Source organism: Melospiza melodia, chromosome 1 (genome assembly GCF_035770615.1).
Source record: "Melospiza melodia melodia isolate bMelMel2 chromosome 1, bMelMel2.pri, whole genome shotgun sequence".
Classification (NCBI taxonomy): domain Eukaryota; kingdom Metazoa; phylum Chordata; class Aves; order Passeriformes; family Passerellidae; genus Melospiza; species Melospiza melodia.
The window spans coordinates 97,708,496-97,727,261 of NC_086194.1; the positions used below are offsets into that span (position 1 = coordinate 97,708,496).

The 18,766-nt window shown below is 36.2% G+C and overlaps 1 protein-coding gene across 3 annotated transcripts in view; it reads left to right on the forward strand.

Moving 5' to 3' along the window:
• Positions 1–18,766, forward strand: part of CDH18 (cadherin 18) — a 495,634-nt gene that overhangs the window by 192,516 nt on the left and 284,352 nt on the right. For all 3 annotated transcript variants that reach the window (XM_063162451.1, XM_063162508.1, XM_063162461.1), the window contains exon 3: positions 13,377–13,462. The gene's annotated coding sequence lies outside the window, so the exon portion shown is untranslated. The remainder of the gene's footprint in view (positions 1–13,376; positions 13,463–18,766) is intronic.

Here is an 18,766-nt window from a genome sequence, read left to right on the forward strand (position 1 = left end):
CCTCAGAAATCTTAATTACTAAAATCAGGGAAAACCCTGGTGCAAGGAAAATGTACTCATGGAAGACGATCAGGTCAGGGAGCAATTAAGCAAATGGACATAAATCCATGGGCTGTGATGGGAGGTCATGTTTGACCAAACTGATAACCTTACATGAGAAAATGACAGTCTCAGCAGATGAGTGTAGAGCACTGGGCAGTCATTAAGGCTACCTAGGTGTCAACAAGGTTTTTTACACTCTTTCCTGTAAGATCCTCACAGAGAAGCTGACAAAGAATGGATTGGATGAACAGACATTGAGAGGGACTGTAAACTGGCTGAAGGCCCAGACTGTGGTGACCAGGGGTGGTAAGTCTAGCTGCGGGTCAGTAGCTGGCAGTGGACCCCAAAGGTCAACACTGGGTTCAGATGTTCTTACAATCCTCATTAAAGATCTGGATGATGGGGAAAAGTGTAACCTCAGCTGGTTTGTTGATGTCACAACACAGGGAGCAGTGGATGACCAGAGCCAGCGATGACTTCCAGAGGAACCTGGAGAAATGGCCTGACAGGATCCTCATTAAGTTCAACAAGGGAAAATGTGAGGTCATGCACAGGGGCAGGAATAAACCAAGGCAGTGTAGTGAGGAAGACTATGTGAGGGGGCTGATTAGCTGGAAAGCAGCTTGGAAGGAACTACAGGTAGTTCCTGAAGTGAAAAAGTGAAACACAAGTGAAACACAAAGGCTGAAGGTGCCCTGGGCTCCTTTAGGAGTGTTGTTACAGATAAATGGTGTAACCTGTACAGCAGAGTTGGGCAACCCAAATAAACAGATCAATAAAAAGAACTGTGTACAAATAGATATAAAGCAGTACAAAGCCAGCAGATGAAAGGATTCAAAGCTAACAGATAAAACCTATCTCGGAGAAAGGAACACACAGAAGATTCAACTGGTCACAGAAGCATAGAATAACGGAATGTTTCATTCGGAGTAAATACAAAACTGTCTTAAATATACAAATAAGAATTTTTTCTCTTAAAAATATTTAATTATGTTTGGGAGGTTTTTTTCTTTTTTCTTTTTTCTTTTTTCTTTTTTCTTTTTTCTTTTTATTTGCATTGATTTAAGTGTTTTTGTTTTAATAGTTTACTTGTTTAGACATACCTTTTTCTATTGGTATGAAACTAGTAGCCTCCTAAACATTAAATCTTTCTTCTTATATTTCTGGCTGTTCTAAAATGTCCATAGTGATATTGAGAGTGCTCTCTTGACAATCATTGTAATTTTTTTTTTGAGAAGAACTCAGGACAAAGTCTGATTTTGTGTGTGTGGATACTTATGTGTACTGTCTCAAATTAAAAACAGAAAAGATAGGCTAGAACATGCAGAGCCTTGGTATCTTCCATTTCCTTGGTCACCTGAAGAAATAACAATGTTCAATAATATTAGCAGAAAAAGGAGAAATCTTTCTTCTCAGGTGTGTTTTCTTCAATGAAAAAGTTCCATGTTTATTGAAGGATGCATTTGTAGACTTTAGAAATCAGAAACCATCCAAGACCATTCAGATTTTTCTGAATAGTGTATGTCTCATTTGCTGTAGAGGAGAGAAAATTCCAAGCAAAATAAGTGAAGCAAGTGAGTTTCTACTTTCTTAGGGGAAATTTTGTCTTTCACCTGACTTTTTTCTCAAATAGCACAAGAGCACTTCCCAATATAGGTGGGATTGTATGCTTATTATATGATACAAGAATCTCACTGCTTCAGGTTCTATTTCTCACATTTTTAGCATTATGTGTTGTCTCTAATGGAACTATGTCTTGCCTCAGGCTTGCAGTTCTTTTCTTCTTTGAATATGTCAGATTGAAGGAGAACATTACTTTTAATCAGTTTTCAGATTTGACTTAATAAACATTTAAGGCTTGAGTACAGTCTTTTTATCTGCCACAATAAGCAATCATCTTTTGTTTGTTACATTTCTGATTGTGGTATGCTGAAATCCCAAGGACAGTCTTTTAGTACCATCCTATGCAAACCCCAGCAAGAGTCTGAGCACCTCATGAGCCAAAAAAGGGAATACAAGACAAGGGGAAAAGAAATTGCTACTCACATTTGATAGGTTAGAAAAATGAAGCAAAATCTACCAAAACTACTCATGATCATACAGCAGTAAATTTTTAATCAGGTTACTCATTCTTGAGTTTTCTCACCTCAAAATTTTGTTTCAGCTGACAGAGAAGTCTAGATTTTTTTCTTTACAGTTTTAATTTTTGCTTTACTGTATTTTTGAAATTTAAAAAACCTGCCTGAGGAAAACAAAATATTTTTTAAAATATTTTCCTAGTATAAGGACTGCTGTATTTGAATCTTTTTGCTTTTGCTCCTAAGACAGGCACAGGCTGCTATGCTCTCCTGATATGCAGACAACTACAGTCAGCACCATACACTAAATAAAGTCTTCAGCTGTTTCAAGTTCAAAGTTCAAAGCTGTTTCCTTTCCTTCAAGTCACAGATTGTTTTCAGCCTAGAGTAATTTTGTGGGAAATCAAAAATTGTTTTTTAACCTCACTGAACAGACCAAGACCCAATTACTCTTTATGAAGATGAAATGTATGTCAGTGTGTAATTTAAAATATGCTGTGAGACCTCCTGTGAGCTCAGAAATTATCTTCTAAGTCATGGCTTAAAAAAAAGTGTTTGCTTCCTTTATCTTGGGATGTTTCTTTCTGTGCAATGAACACTATCAGACTTCAAGCAGTGTGAAGTAAAGAAAAGCTTTTGCCTCTATATATCCAAGGGAAATTATAGGCTATAACTCTTGATTTTTTGACAGGAATATAAGCCCATACCAGTTTTTGCTTTCATTACCATTATCTGAAGAAAATTTATGCTGCTGATATGGTGAACTTAGAGCTGTTCCTCTGCTTTCTATTTTGTTGCGTTTCTGCATAATACAATTATATTCCACTTTCTTGTGTGTTTGCATTTTAGTAAGTCTGGTTTTCTGTTCATGCTAGATATTTAGTTGTATCCTTTTGGTACTGTAAATTAAAATGTCACTGCAGACAGAAGTCTCAGACTGAACTGGGAGTAAGCAAATCTTGAATTTTAACAACAGAGTATATTTGTGCATTTGAGAAAATGTATGTAAGCTTCACTGAATTTGATCAAATTTTGTTTTGGGAAGCTGTTCAATGTTCTGATAATAGCAGTATTGAATGTTTTTACTTTGATCTGATTTTGTTATTAAGGCCTTAATGTATGTAAAAATGATGGTGGTTATCTGTAAATATGTGAGTGAAATTAGATTTAAAATAGTAAAATCTGTTTTCTTTTTTCTCTTTTCCATCTCATTAAGGGAAGAAATTTTTTTAAAAAATGAATTGAGATCACTAGTTGAGTTGTACTGAATGTTTGAAAACGCTTTCCATTTACAATGAGCTGGAAACAAAATTGCTCGAAATCACTTGGGGTTTTGTACATTGAAAGGTTAATTGGTAAGACACAGCTATGATCTATTTCAGCCAGAGATTTAGATAACTAATTTAGTATGGCTTCCTTGTAAATTAGATGTAAAGCTTTAGTAAGTGAAGGGTCACTTTTTCCAATGGAATTCTAATGTGATCTCAAAATGCTGTTTTTCAGTTTATATATATGAGTAAGTACTAGTGAAAATGGCCTCGTTCTAGTAAATTTTGTCATCATTACAGACACCTGAACCCTGGTGCCTATGCCCACATTATGCTTCTAGTTTTTTACTTCCAGGGCATGTTTGCACAGACCATGAGGAATTGTTTTTGATGGTATGGACTTCAATGGTTAATTGCTTTTCTAAGCAACGTGTTTAAGTGAAAATGGGATATTTCATTCAGGTCTTGAAATCATATCAAATGATATGAACAAAGCATAATACAGATGCATTTAAATATGTAGGTGGCATTTTACATTCAATGTTGAGAATTAATGTGTAAGCAGCAAAATGCTACTAAGCACTAAAAATTTAAGAAGATGTTTGCTTAGAAGGAAAAACATTACAACAGTCATGTTTAATTTCTATCTTCATAGAATAAAAGAATCATTAGGAGAATCAAATGCACCTCTGAGTATCCTATCTACATATCCCTGAGTATCATACCTACACATCTCTTAAATATCTCCAGGGACGGTGACTCAACAATTCATTTGCATTTGCTCCCTTCACCCTTCAATTCCTTTCTCCTTTGCACACTTCTGAATATAAATTTGAGCTTGTGCATGGGAACAAAATAGAAAAATCAATGCTGCTGTCCTCTTCACAGTGGTGGCAGAGGCAGAATTCCAGCTGGAATCTGTTCTCCTTTCACTTAATAACTGAATTCCTCTTTTGTCTAGGAAGATTTTCTGATGCTACACTGGTTCCAAATAATTGAGTTCATATATTAATATAATATGAAGAGAAGTAATTATATCAAAAATTGGAAAAAAACCAAGGCCATGTTCTTGACAAGAAAAGACCTGGGTTCTAAAAATTTAACTGAAAAGAACACCTTAGTATTGTAGCACTTCTCTAATTTCTGTGAATCAATATGTAAATAAGGCCGTAGAGCCTTAAAATAAATACATTAAAAATAATATTTTTATGGATGTCATTTCTACTCAAAATGCTTTTATTTTATTGGTCCACTTGACTTCCACACAGCTTTTCTCTTGAACTGCTCTATACACGATTTTCAAGAACCTCTTGTGCTCACATTTCCATTTTAGTGATACAACTGCATTTATATCCACCAACATTTTGTCCCTGATCTCATATAGTTAAATTTAATTGGTGTAGCAGTAGCGTTAATTTACATATTTTTTGAGTATTTCTATGGATCTTTAGAGAAGCAGACATATGAGAAAAAAATTTTAAGAATGCCTTTTCAGGAGTGAATACAAAGATTAGATATCGTAAAACAAGAGTACTCCTTTGCTTCATTTGTTTTCCTTAATGATGAAAAGTCTGCTAAATGTTCAATGATTCATTAGAAGTTCTGAGTAAAAATTCTGAATGCCTCATTCCTTTCCAGTAAAGAAATAAAATTAATGTCAGTATTCCATTGTAGAGGCTTCCATGCCCACACAGATGTTAATGACTTCTGCATATCACAGAATCACAGAATCACAGAATCACAGTATTTTCAAGACTGGAAGAGACCTATAAGATCATCTAGTCCAGCCGATGTTCTAACTGTTCAGCTAGATCATGGCAGCAAGTGCCACATCCAGTCTTTTTTTAAATTCTTCAAGGGATGATGCCTCCACCACCTCACTGGGTAAATGATTCCAGTTTCTGACCACTCTTTCTGTGAAGTATTTCCTTCTTACTTCTAACTTATATCTACCTTGACGCAACTTGAGACTGTGTCCTCTTGTTCTATCCGTTGTCGCCCGGAGAAAGAGGCCGACCCGCAGCTCACTACAGCCACCCTTCAGGAAGTTGTAGAGAGTGATGAGATATCACTCATATGAGATATCATATGATAGGTAGGATTTTCCCTATTAAATGCATGTCCCTAATTATAAAATCTAAATAACATGTTATTAATAGAAAGGAAGTTTATATTTGTAACATAAATACTATATTGTTAATTATATAATAGTTATAATATTTATAATTTCAATTTAATAAAATTTTCTAAAATAAGAGAGAAATTTAAAAAAATACATCATAGGTTATTTAACTTGCAGCAAGAGAGGAACTTTCATAGTTAGTAATGCTCTGTGGAACTAGCATTGTAAGAACTAATTGTAAATGTGTTCTTAGTTCTGTTTGTGGAGCATGTGAATATGTTGTTAGTTGAGATTCTTGGATCGTTGTTGGGAGGGGAAGGGACCATCAGTACTAGCTGTACACTGGGAATGTAGGTGGTTGGTAGTCAAAATCACTGGGGTTGATCTGAAAAATGTTACCTTGAAATTGAAGACAGGCAGCTGTCCTCTTTTAAAGTACAGTTGTCACTTAGCTTTGCAAGAGGTGATTAGTTCACTGTATTCAGCATTGATACAATTTCCCCTTGAGAAATGTGCGCAGTTCTGGGCCCCACAATTTAGGAAATTTTTGAAGGGCCTTGAATGTATTCAGAAGAATACAAAAAAGCTGGCGAAAGGGATGGAAGAAAGGAACTGCAGAGGACTTTGGACTTGTCCAAAAAAAGGCTGAGTGGCTCTTTCCAACTTCCTGAGGTGGGAAATAGAAGAGGGAAGTGCTGATCTCTTGGGAAGGTCAGGGTAGGTTTGCTCTGGACATTGGGAAACATTTCTTTACTTTGGTGGTGGTCAACCACAGGAACAGGCTTCCTAGAAAAGTGGTTGATAACCCAAGACTGTCAGTGTTGAAGAAATATTTGGGCGATGCCCTTGTTAATATGCTTTAACATTTGGCCAGCTATGAGGTGGTCAGGTAGTTGGACTTGATCATTGCTGGTCCCTTCCAACTGAAATACTCTACTGTGGTTTTTTGTGTTTTTTTCCTAAATCTGTGTTCATTAGTTCTTTTATTGTCAAGCAGATTAGTAAAATAAAGTCAAGCTTAAAATCTGGCAAGTTTTTATCTTAGTTATGTTTAGATGTTTCATTATAGTGGGAATTAAACTGAACATACCCACTGGAAAGTGGCAAGCAAAGTTCAGAACTCATTACTGTTCAGGATCTCAGGTATCTGCCACCTGATTGTGCATTTGAGTGTAAAAAAGTGTTCATTAGGTCGGCTGAAAATATGCATCTAGAGTGCAAATTTAAATATTCTTGAAGTCCTTCTAAGAGCATCAAATTACTCTTTGCTATAAGTGGAAACAAATGGAAAGAATCAGTTGCACCTCCCTGAACTTTGGAAAATGAAGGATTTTAAGTTGCTTCACACTCATTTTTGTCTAATTCAGCTCTGCATTTAGTGAAAAGCAAATTATAAGGGAAAATAAGAGAAGGAAAATTATGCTGATAGCAGTAAAAATATAGGTATGAGGAACCTTGATCCTCATTTTCACAGGGAGCATTTTCATACAAACTTTGCTCTCTCTGGCATTAATAAAAGAATTTAAGAGTTCAACTATAAATCTATCTATTTAACAAATGTAAAGGAAAAATAATGTCAGAAACTAAGAAAAACCCCGTATACATAGTCAACCATTGTATATTTCACATCACTTCAGCTTAAAATCCTTTACAGATCTGTGAGGGTACTGTTTTGAACATAGGCTATAGTTCAGAAGATTATCCTGTAAATGCATTTAGATTGATAAAGTATGCAAATTATCTCTACCTGTAATTGTCTTGGTTAGCACATGTTACTGATCAAGAGTTATTTGAAGGGATTTTCATTCATTTTTTTAAATTATTTTTCCTTTAATGACATCAAACTGTTTTGGTTTTAAGATATTTGCCCTTTTTTGGTTAGTTTAGTTTTGTTTTGTTATATAGACATCTAAGTGATGTCAATGCCACCATGTAATCATAGTTCTTCTATGCTGGTGATTAAGGTCTTCTTCTCTTTCCTTTGCCAGGTGATAATAAACCAAATATTTGGCAGCAAAATTATTTAGCTTCTTGCCTCGAGAAAGTGAATTTTATTGTGGTTTTAGTTGTACCTTGAATTGTTTGAGAAGAAGTAATTGATTATTGATTTTAGTTTATAGGTAAGAAATAGCTGAAGACTTTAGTTATTGTCTCTATTATTTCCAAGTTTGCTTTTTTCTGTAGGTAAAGATATGCCAAGATATTTATGACTTTTTATCTCTTTAGGAGCATCAAGAGAAAACTGTGACTTTAAAACTGTCTTTTCTAGTTTTTCTTAGCTTGGGCATATCCTTTTCATCTGTGTATTGCAATGCTACACATTCACAGTGGTTAAACAAACTGAGCTTTAATGAAAGGGTGGGTGAGACTACTAGCTAGTAAAATCTCACAATCTGGATAATAAAAAAAAATAGTAAATTTTACTCCCATAGTCTGATTAACATTGTTACCTTCTGGCTGTTTTGTTTGGTGTTTTTTTTTTGGTTTTTTTGCTTGGTAGACATAAATTCATTGTGAGTTTAATCAGTCTGTTTATACTCATAGTGTTTCTTCTAACTTAGAAGCCATAACTTGACATGTCACATGATTCAAGACATTGGAGAATTTGTAAAAGAAATTATTTCATTTTTTTTTTTTACTGAAACCAATAAATGATATTTTCCAAGGACATAGAACCACAATGATGCTTGAAATTATGTTTCTGTACTTCATAACACAACTGACCCAGTTCTGTATTTTTGTTGGTTTTTCCTTTTTTTTTTTTTTTTTTTTTTTTTTTTTTAATACTTTCAATTAGTATGGGTATTTGGCAGAAATTTCCCTTAGGGGAATTCCAGATGTCACTAAAATTCAAATTTTCTAAATGTTAGGTACAAATTGATCAGTATTTTAACCTTGCACCCAATTGTACACTACAGCAATAAAATGACTGGAGAAAGGAAACCAAAAGTTTTTCTAAGGGTAAAACCTTTCTGACACTAAATATGGATCTTCAAATGTCAAGAGGGACTAGATTAAATCTATGGGTTTCTTTCAATGTAATATCATTAGGAATAATTACTTTATATTTTTCTTTAAATGTTTGGCTAATGCAAATGCATGTAGTACTGAAGTTGTATCTCTCAAAGTGGGTAGAAAATGTCAGCTTTTAAAATTTTGACCAAATGTAGTGATTAGACACTGGCCAAATGCCAGGCACCCACGAAAGCCAGTCACTCACCCTCCCCTGCCACAGCTGGACAGAGGAGAAAAAAATTCACGAAGGGTTTGTGAGTTGAGATAAGGACTAGGAGCAAACACTTCAAGGGTAAAACAGTGTAATAGTTGCCTCCTCAAGCCAGGTCTCATGAGCTCTTGGAGGTCTATAACACACCCAAGATAGCTCAGCTACCCTTGGAGGCATAAAAATCAGCACGATGGCTTCTGTTGCAGTGTTGGAAACAAAAGGGTTTAATAAAAGGCAAAATAACAAACAGAGAAAAACTGAGCCAGGTGCAAGAGGTTCTTGCTCCTGGTAAAACACCTCATAAAAGCGATTAGTTTCTTTTTTCTCTTATTTTTCTAGTAAATTGCCCAGGTGAGACTTTTTGGCTCCTGTCCAATTAGCTATCCTTAAGTTTAAGGTGAAGTCCCCCAGGCCCTATGGGATGTCTTTTCACCTAATTGAGGAGGGAAACTTCTGGACTTCTTTCCTTTTTTGAGGTGACAAAGGAGAGTTTTGTCACTCCGTCAACAGAGGGAACATTTCCTATAAAACAGGTTTAACTTAAAAGTACAAAGTGAATTTATTACTAACAGAATCAGAGGACGATAATGAGAAGTAGAATAAGCCCTTAAAAGCCATGTTTTTTCCCCAAACCTTCCCTCCTTCCCACCAGGGCGACAGGACAGGGAGACAGGATGTGGGAGTTTTGATCAGTTCATCGCCTGAGTTTTTCTTTCACTGCCCAGGAAGAGGAGTCCGTCCCCTGTGAGATGGTGGTGTCCCTCCCATGAGAGGTAGCTCCTCTTCTCCCACAGGGTTCCAATCTCATGAGCAGCAGTCCTGCCAAAACTGTTGCAACGTGAGCCCCTCCCACAGGCACAGAGTCCTCCCAAAACTGCTGTGGTGTGTGTCACTCTTCCACAGGGTGCAGTCCTCCAAGGCCAGGCTGCTCCAGCCTGGAAGCAGGGCCCCTCTCTCCACTGGGTCTCCCATTGGATCACAGCCCCCTCCAGACATCCTCCCACTCTGTCATGGGCACCTCCCCCACGGGCTGTGGGTGGATCTCTGCATCCCCCGTGGATCCCCACGGGCTGTGGGTGGATCTCTGCATCCCCTATGGATCCCCACGGGCTGTGGGTGGATCTCTGCATTCCCCGTGGATCCCCACGGGCTGTGGGTGGATCTCTGCATTCCCCGTGGATCCCCACGGGCTGTGGGTGGATCTCTGCATCCCCCGTGGATCCCCACGGGCTGTGGGTGGATCTCTGCATCCCCTATGGATCCCCACGGGCTGTGGGTGGATCTCTGCATCCCCCGTGGATCCCCACGGGCTGTGGGTGGATCTCTGCATCCCCCATGGATCCCCACGGGCTGTGGGTGGATCTCTGCATCCCCCGTGGATCCCCACAGGCTGTGGGTGGATCTCTGCATCCCCCGTGGATCCCCACGGGCTGTGGGTGGATCTCTGCATCCCCCGTGGATCCCCACGGGCTGTGGATGGATCTCTGCATTCCCCGTGGATCCCCATGGGCTGCAGGGGCACAGCTGCTTCACCATGGTCTCACCACAGCCTGCAGAGGAACCTCAGATCTGGCACCTGGAGCACCTCCCTCCCCTCCTTCTCCACTGACCTTGGGTCTCCATGTGGTTTCCCTCACATGTTCTCACCTCCTCCTCCTCCTCTACTCTGTCTAGTAGAACAAAAACTGTGTGCACTTTGCTTTGATTTTCTTCTTAAATATGTAATCACAGAGACATTACCAACATCAAATCTTAGCAAACACCATAAAACGTACAAATCTGACGAAAATACTCCAACTACTGTAACAATACAAAGATAGAAGGATTTTTATGAGACTAGAAACTGCTTTTAAATATGTGCTCTTGTTCCATGAAACAACTCGTTTGAATCCTTTCAGTATTTAAAAAATAAAGATATAAGTATGAAGAGATCTGCTTTGTTGACGTTTTTCACCTAAATATTGGTTAAAAGCAATATTCAAGCAATATTCGTCCTTCAAGGAAGCGTTATTTTTCCCACTGTCCCTCCATTATCTTGTTTTCAATGTATCATGGAAACATTCTAGCACTCAGATGAAAGTAGCCTTTGACTGAAGAGACATCAGTTCATCTTGAAACTTGCAAGACTCAAAAATTGTTATCAAAGAAGGAATAAGAAAAAATGTATGAGACTCCACTATATTACCATTGAAAAAGTAATACAAAACCCTCAAGTCATGGCCACTATAAAAATAATTATAAATCAATATTTGCTTTAATGGTAGAAGTGTGATTATTTTAATTTTGCAAACTATAAGTACATGGTTCCTAGCTCTTAGAGAATCTTGAATTATAGCATAATATACACCATTTCTATTATTGTGAATGCTGGATGCCTTGTTTTACCTTCTGTATCATGCATTGGCTTTCATGTATTCAAATGAATGTGTGGCTATATATTTTGTTCTTGAGAAACACTGAAGTAAAAGACTTTGAAGCAGCTATTGACAGAAAATAGTTTCCTGACTTCTTTCTGCCTAACTACATTGCTGGCTTGTGGGTACAAATTAAAGCCTTATTAACCCTTTTCAGTTGTTTTTCATTTCTGTCTTGGCTTTTTTTTTTATCTATTATTACTTTCATTTAAATACTTTCTTCATTAGTTTCTTCCACATATACCACAATCAACCTCCAAAGCTGAGTTCACTTAGATTTGTTATATACACACTTAGATTTGTTATATACACATTCCCTTCAAGCAAGCTGTCTTCTGTGTTGTTTTTATTTAACATAACTTGTTTGTATTAGTACAGATAAATGAAATCATTTGAAGAAAGGAGTAACTCTCAGGATGATGAAGAGGAGTATTTTAAAGTGAAACTGAGAATTTCAATACAAATTAAGCTAAAAATGCAAATGGAAATTTTATTTTATTAATGTCTGTTGTTTCCTTTTAAGTTAGTAATAAAGCTATCACAGAATCATAGACTGGTTTCTTCTTAATGATACATTTATTTTGTAGTGGTATTGATGTTTCTCATGATAACCCATGATTTCTATTTCTAACTTGAATATATCAAAAAGACCTTAAAACTGGTAATTTTTTTCTCAGAATACTTAAAACATTCTAGCAATGATAATTACTTCAGTAGTTTGATTTATCCTGATAGTGTCTGCTTCTTCTTTGCTGCTTATATACTCTATGTGCAGTTCTAAAATTGTGTAATGAGTATTAAGATGCACCTAGTGGCTATGCTTCCTGAATTTTACATGGCTATTGAAATAAAGTAAAAGCACAACAACCCTGCTTGTTGAGTTTTTTATAATTCTCCTCAGTAAATCAAAAATGATAATGGTGTGCAGGAGTGGGAAGTGTGACAGTTAAATAGCTGCACTTGCTATGTTTTGCAGAGAATCATAGAATGTTAAAGGGTTGGGAGGCACCTTAAAGATCATCAAGTCCCAACAACTCCCAGCAACTACACCTGGCTGTTCCAGGCCTTGTCCAATTTGACTTTGAATGTTGCCAGTGTTGGGATATCCACAACCTCTCTGGGCAACATGTTCCTGTGTCTCACCGGCCTCACAGTAAAATATTTCTTCCTAATATCTAATCTAAATTTCACCTCTTTCAGTTTCTACCCATTACCCCTTATCCCATCAATATAGTTCCTGACGAAGAGTCCCTCTCCAGCTCCACTTTAAGGAAAGATATTGGAATGTTGCTGTGAGGTTTTCACATAATTTTCTGTTCTCCAGGCTGAACAGCCCCAGCTTTCTCATCCTAGCTCACAGAGGAGGTTCTCCAGTCCTCTTGGTGGCCCTCTAGACTGGATCCAACAGTTGCATGGCCTTCCTAATTTGGGAGCACCAGAACTGTACAGAGGGTGTCCCAAGAGGTGTCCCAAGAGCAGAGTAGTGTGTGAGAATCACCTGCTTCGGTCTACTGGCAACACTCCCTTGGATTTGTGGGCTGTAAGCGCAAATCTGACTGCCACTTTTTTTCAGAAATAATGGATAATGGCTTAGCAGCTTTGTCTGCCAGCTCCCTCAGGACCTGCAAATTAATCTCATTGGGTCCCATGGACTTGTGAACATTGAGGTTCCTTGGTCTTGAACCTGATCCTCTTCTACAGTGGGCTTGGTGTTTCCATTCTCCCAGTCAGTCCCTGCGTTTACCATTCTTGACATGGGTGGATTGGCAAGAGCACTTGCAGTTGAAGATACATAAAGAACGTATCTTTATGATATTGTTCTTTCTCTAGAATCTAAATGAGTATATTTTTTTTAGACACTTGAATGTTTGTGGTAAACGATGTCGACACATTTTATTTTAGGAATTTGTGAAATCATAGTTACATACACATCTGCTGAAAATCTGCTAAGGATTGCCTGATAGGAATATTTTTATATAGTGGCCTATTTATGAGCTTCCTTGCTGATTGCATTTTAAAAGAATGTCTCCCTGCACAGATGACATTCAGTTTTCTAATTTGCTTTTAAAAAGGTAATCCTTTTTAGAGATTTATTTGCTTAAGATAATTAGGTAGGATTACAGCAGAATTAACTGCAATGCTATTAAGTGTTGTTTGGTTTTTTTTTTTCTTTGGGTCTAGCCTTATGCTTTCAGTTTGAAAGTAAGCTGAGATTTTTTTTTCTAGGCTACAAAACAAATTCAAGACAAGAAGACAAAAAGGCAGCTGAAGTAGTAATTCTCCTGAAGAATTAAGACACCGGTGTCTTTGAGGTATGTTTGTTTAGGAAATGTTCTTAATTATTTATTAAGCTTGACGCTATGTATGAGAGTAATGGTGAATGCTTTTTAACATTAGTGACTATTTCACATCTTCCAATGCAATTCATTTGAAAGGGAACTCCAAAATAGATAAATATATAAATATATATATATACATAGGTGTTTTTCAATAAGTATGGGAAATTAGTTGTAAATGTGCTTCTGTTACATCTGACACTATCTTTCTGTCTAGAAAATTAGACATACCCACCTGCAAAGTTAAAAAATCTAGAAGCTTTCTATGTTCTTTCTGACTTAACAATTGCTGCTTTCTTTATGTGCCGTAGGTACTCAGAAAAATTTCCAAATAAGAATGCTCAGGAAAAAAGTGTCAAAAATTTTGTATGCAACACATATTACTATGATTTAAATAGCTACAATAAATGTTTCTATCAGTTAGATGTTAAAGAGAATGTATAGAAAGAAATTATGAATAACTCTATAAGGAAGACAATAGAAAGTCATCAGCAAGTAGACAGATTAATGGAAGATAAACCGAAGAAATTCATCACTGCCTTTTCACAAGTTTAAAAATTAGACTATTTAACACTGTTTTTCAGTTGCAAAATGTTTGAACTCAGTAAATTGGATTCCATTTTTGTAAATGTACCAGCAAAGCTTGCAGGGAACTAAGGAAATGGAGCTGATGCTAATTTCATTTTAGGTCTAGTATTCACTTAGCATGTTCAGGAGCTTAAAAAGAGAAAATTGAAATCTTCATACATTCAAAAAGCACTGGAAAGCATTATTTTTATTACATTTGGGTAATATTCTTTTGTAGTTTATTTTTCTTGGAATACCTTCCATCCCTAGTTTTCTCTTTCATTCAATACATTACATTTCAAAGATATTTTTTTTTGTTCTAGAGAGGTATTTGCTCATAACAATAAAACCACAATTCCTCTATCTTTTGTTACTTCAATCCTCACCTGAAGCTTCTTCTTTTTGAAGGAGATATATTTTGCCAGCATATACTCTTGTCTCTTCTACATTCCCACCAGATCTGTGTCATTTTGTTCATATTCAGCCTGTTAGAAGGAGCATGTAGAAGTTTGGCTAGTGAGACAAACATCTCATGGCTGTTAAGTTCTGCAAGCCTATAGTGTGATGTTCAGATTTTGTCCAAAAATAATTTTCTATTAAAGAAAACCCCAAAAAACTCCAAAAAATACAAACACAAACTCAATTTCCTCTTCCCTCAAAGAGAATATTTATTTCAGCTCCCTTTAAAAACACATACCTGCTCAAGACTGTTGACCTCCAGGATTATTTTCTTTTTCTTTGCTTTAGATGTTTGGATGTTCAATAACAGGTTTGAAGCCTTTGGAATTGAGAAGTTGAGTTCTGTACACTATCTTTGTGTAACATCATTCACAGTGAATAGATTCAGATTTTTTGCCTCCTAGCATTTGTAACCACAAGTACGTCTCTTTTATTGTCAGTTTTTTTTTTCCTGGAGAAACAATATTTGAAGTACAGTAATATACGGGAAAAATAGGTAAATCAGCAAATATTCATGTATTTTACCCTACTATTCTTTTATCTCTCAGCATACCTAAATTTTGTATTGGAGAAAGGAATTTAAAACTGTTGTTGAAAATTTGATGAGACTCTACACACCTGCCAGTGACGTCTGGGAAAAGTGTTTTTTATTAAATTAAAAATCTCCTTGGCCTTTTCTTGATTCCCATTGAGATACATACTTATTCCTCAGGGCACAATTTGTCTTGCAGATTGCATTTGATTTGTAGTCTAAGGATAGAAGTTCGTCATATCTGTGTTAAATACATGTAGCTTTCAGAAGCATGGTAAGGCAATATTTTTATATTAAGTCATGAGGAAAAATGTGTAAAAAAAGATAGATCTCACTTCACTAGATCTGTCCGAAGCAAGATACCAAGTAAAATATTTATCAATTTTTAATCAGTCTGTTTTAACTTCGGATCTATTTGTGATATTTATGTTTTTGTCTAGCCTGATCCCTGAGTGTTCCCCTGCATTAAGTGTTTGTTATTATATGTTTGTTAAGCTTTTATAAAATCTTCACTTTCTCTCAGTTATAGAGAAATAACTGTAAAACAGCAGACAAAAAATAGTACAGTATGAGGGAAAACAAAAGAAGTATATCATGCCTGCCCTTTCTCATTCCATCTGCCAGATTATTTAATCTTACTCCGTGTAATATTTCTGTCATTTTAGATATTATGTGATAGACAGGCTACCATTTGATTTCAAAAGGATTTTGAGTGAATTATTTAATCTGCAGTTCAACATTTCTGACTCTTTATAGAAGTATAAACATTGTCCATGGGGGCAGAGAACTCTCTGACTTTCCCATGTGAGAGTCTTTCTGGGTATAATATTCAGAATAAGGGAAAGGTAGTTTTAGTAGCAAACAATTTGTGTATATATGTGTGTGTGTATATATATATATATATATATGTAACCTTTCTCTGAGGCACCATCTTAGAGTTTAAAAAATGAGTTTATGGCTACCTGAAGATATACTTTCAAATTTTCTTCTGGTGATACAGGCCTTGAGCAAGCAGTGTAAGGAACTGCTTACGAAGTTCATACTGGAGCTTTTGAAATTACTGATTTAATAAACCTTAATGATCTGAGTAAATAGAAACTTACAAATGCCACAGAGGCTCTCTACCAGATGACTGATATTTCTGTTTGTAGCTTATACATTTCAATTATGTTGCTCCATGCCTAATGGTCCAACTTAGATTTGTCTTTTCCAAACCCAGATATCTAATTTTACTTCTCTGATTTAGAACAAAGTTACCTGATCTTCCCATTGCTCTTATGCATATTTTGCCTTTTTATATGGTTATAAACATATGTACAATTTTGCTAAAGTACTGAATGCCTACAATATTCTTTTGGTATATTTACCTTTCAAAATTACTGCATGAAAGTGGTTTATATGGAGCAGCCTATATTTTCATGTCTGTTTAAAAGCCTGACTTGATAAATGCAAATGAAAGTTTCAGAGCTACCTTGTGACAGATGTGTAATTATGATGGGGCTAAAGGAACTCAGCCTTCTTGCAGGTGTTGCTAGATGTTTGCCTTACTTTTCAAGATAGAAATGAAGAAATTAATTGCCTAGAGTAATGTACTTTGCATCAACCTTGGATTTTAGCCTTCTGCAAGACTGATTGGTATATTACTTCCCAGAAAATTCATACATATTGCAAAATGTCTTGAGTCTTTTGTGAAATGGAGTTGAAAAATATTTTAAATCAAGAAGTTTACTGAAGTGTACAAAAAACTGCCAACCCCAATTTTGACTATATGAGCTTTTCAAGGTTTTCCACTTTGAAAGTAATTTAAAAACTGAAATTATGTTGCAAAAAAATTTGTCTGTCTTCAAAATAATTTCTGACTTCAAAATCTGTATAAATTGATCCATATTATTCTCAGGTTTAAAAGGATTTGATTTCATTTGAGATAATAATGTAAAAGGCAGCGGAATTATTAAAAAAAATTTCACACTGTATGTCTTGAGAAAAGAAAATATTTTGAGACCATTTCATATTTCTTATGTGTGTCAGAACATATTATTAATTTGGTTGTGTAACAACCACAATATGCAAGTGTTCTTGAAAAAGTATTAAAATAGTAGATATTCAACCATCTCATCCAAATATGAGAGAAGGATTTCAAGGCAAATTTCTAAACACTAGATCACAACTTAGTGAAAAGTCAGTCATTACTATGTCTAGTCTGAACAAGAAGCTGGATTATTTGGAACCTGTCTGCAGTTTTCTTTTGTGAAACCGTTCTTGTTTAAAAGTAGAAAAGCTAAGTATTTTGCGAAACCAGTCACAGCTCAAAGTAGCCTGTGTGCTCCCTTTTGGAGTCATAAAGAAAATCATTATATACTCATCAGATAGCTTTCCTCTGTAAATGGAGTGGCAGGTGCTTCCACTCTAGCACTAAAGCAGCAGAAGCGCAGGTGAGGATTGCACATGAAATGCAGCAGCAGGAGGAATCAGGAAGAAGGGGAAGAATTAATTATACTGTTTTTTCAGCTGATGTAAGTAGCATATGATTCCAGCCTGCAATGGCCAGGATGCCAACCTGCCTGTGTGGAAGAGGTGCATCTTCAAGCAGAGGCAGAGGGGCGCAGCTCCACCACACTGAGGCTGCAGTAGCTGCCAGGGACAGCCAGTGGTGATCCAGGGTTTCGTCCTGCCCTTGGCAATGGGGCACTGCTTTGGCTGGGCTCTGCTGCAGAGAGAAAGCTGTACCCCTGGGAGCAGCTTGAGAGTGAAAGGCAGGCTTGTTCCTCACCTGCAAAGTGTGCACTGGGTGCGATCTGATCAGAGGGGTCAGTTTGTACACAGGAGTTTGATTCTAGTTGGCTACCGCTGGCACGTGCTGATCTGCTGTCTGTGCTTTCACAGTCTTTGGTTTAAAGAATTTATTTAAAATCTATTTCTAGTAATTTAATTTATTTAAAATTTATTTAAACAAATCCAAAAAGACACAGACATTTAGATTTCTATTACCAGCTTTTCCTTGACCTATATAATTCAAAGTGTTTATTGGTTTTTAGCTGCTCCAAGGAAATTGCAGGAAGCGAAAAAACTGCAGATATAGGTTTTTTTCTTTCAGAAAATATATGGGAGTTGCTTAGCAAATACGACTAACAGCACTTGAATTTTAGTATATACAAATCCACAAACATCCGTTTTTACCCAAAATTTTATTATTTCTATGTTCTAGTTTTATGGATTTGCTAGCAATATGATTTTTTTTTCCAACAAATAATTGCTTGTGGTTTTTGATGCTTGCTTCTTACAGTTAAGGTTGGGGTTTCTTACACTGCTTTCTTATGAAACAGCTAAATAGTGTGGTATAACTCTTTCAAAATATGAAATTATTTTTAAAAGAATGTCCCTTCTGATGGAAAGAATAGTTTGTCCTTCTCTTACTATGAAGTGAGTTTAATTCTAAAAGACATTCATGTTCAAACAAAACAGTGTTTAAATTAAGTTGTAAGGTTGTCTGAAAAGAAATATGGACTAGCTTTATTTTTTCCTAGTACTCTAAAATCACAAGCTTATGCTCTGGGGAATTTCTTCTATTTCTTTTTAATGGATCAGTTTTTGAATGCTGAAGCTGATCGGTCCCTGCTCTTGAGATAATATCCCAGCCATCTATAGATAGCACACAATTAACTTGAGGTAAAAGAGGGAAAACCAGAAAGGAAATATCCACTAGACACAGAGCATCTCTCTAT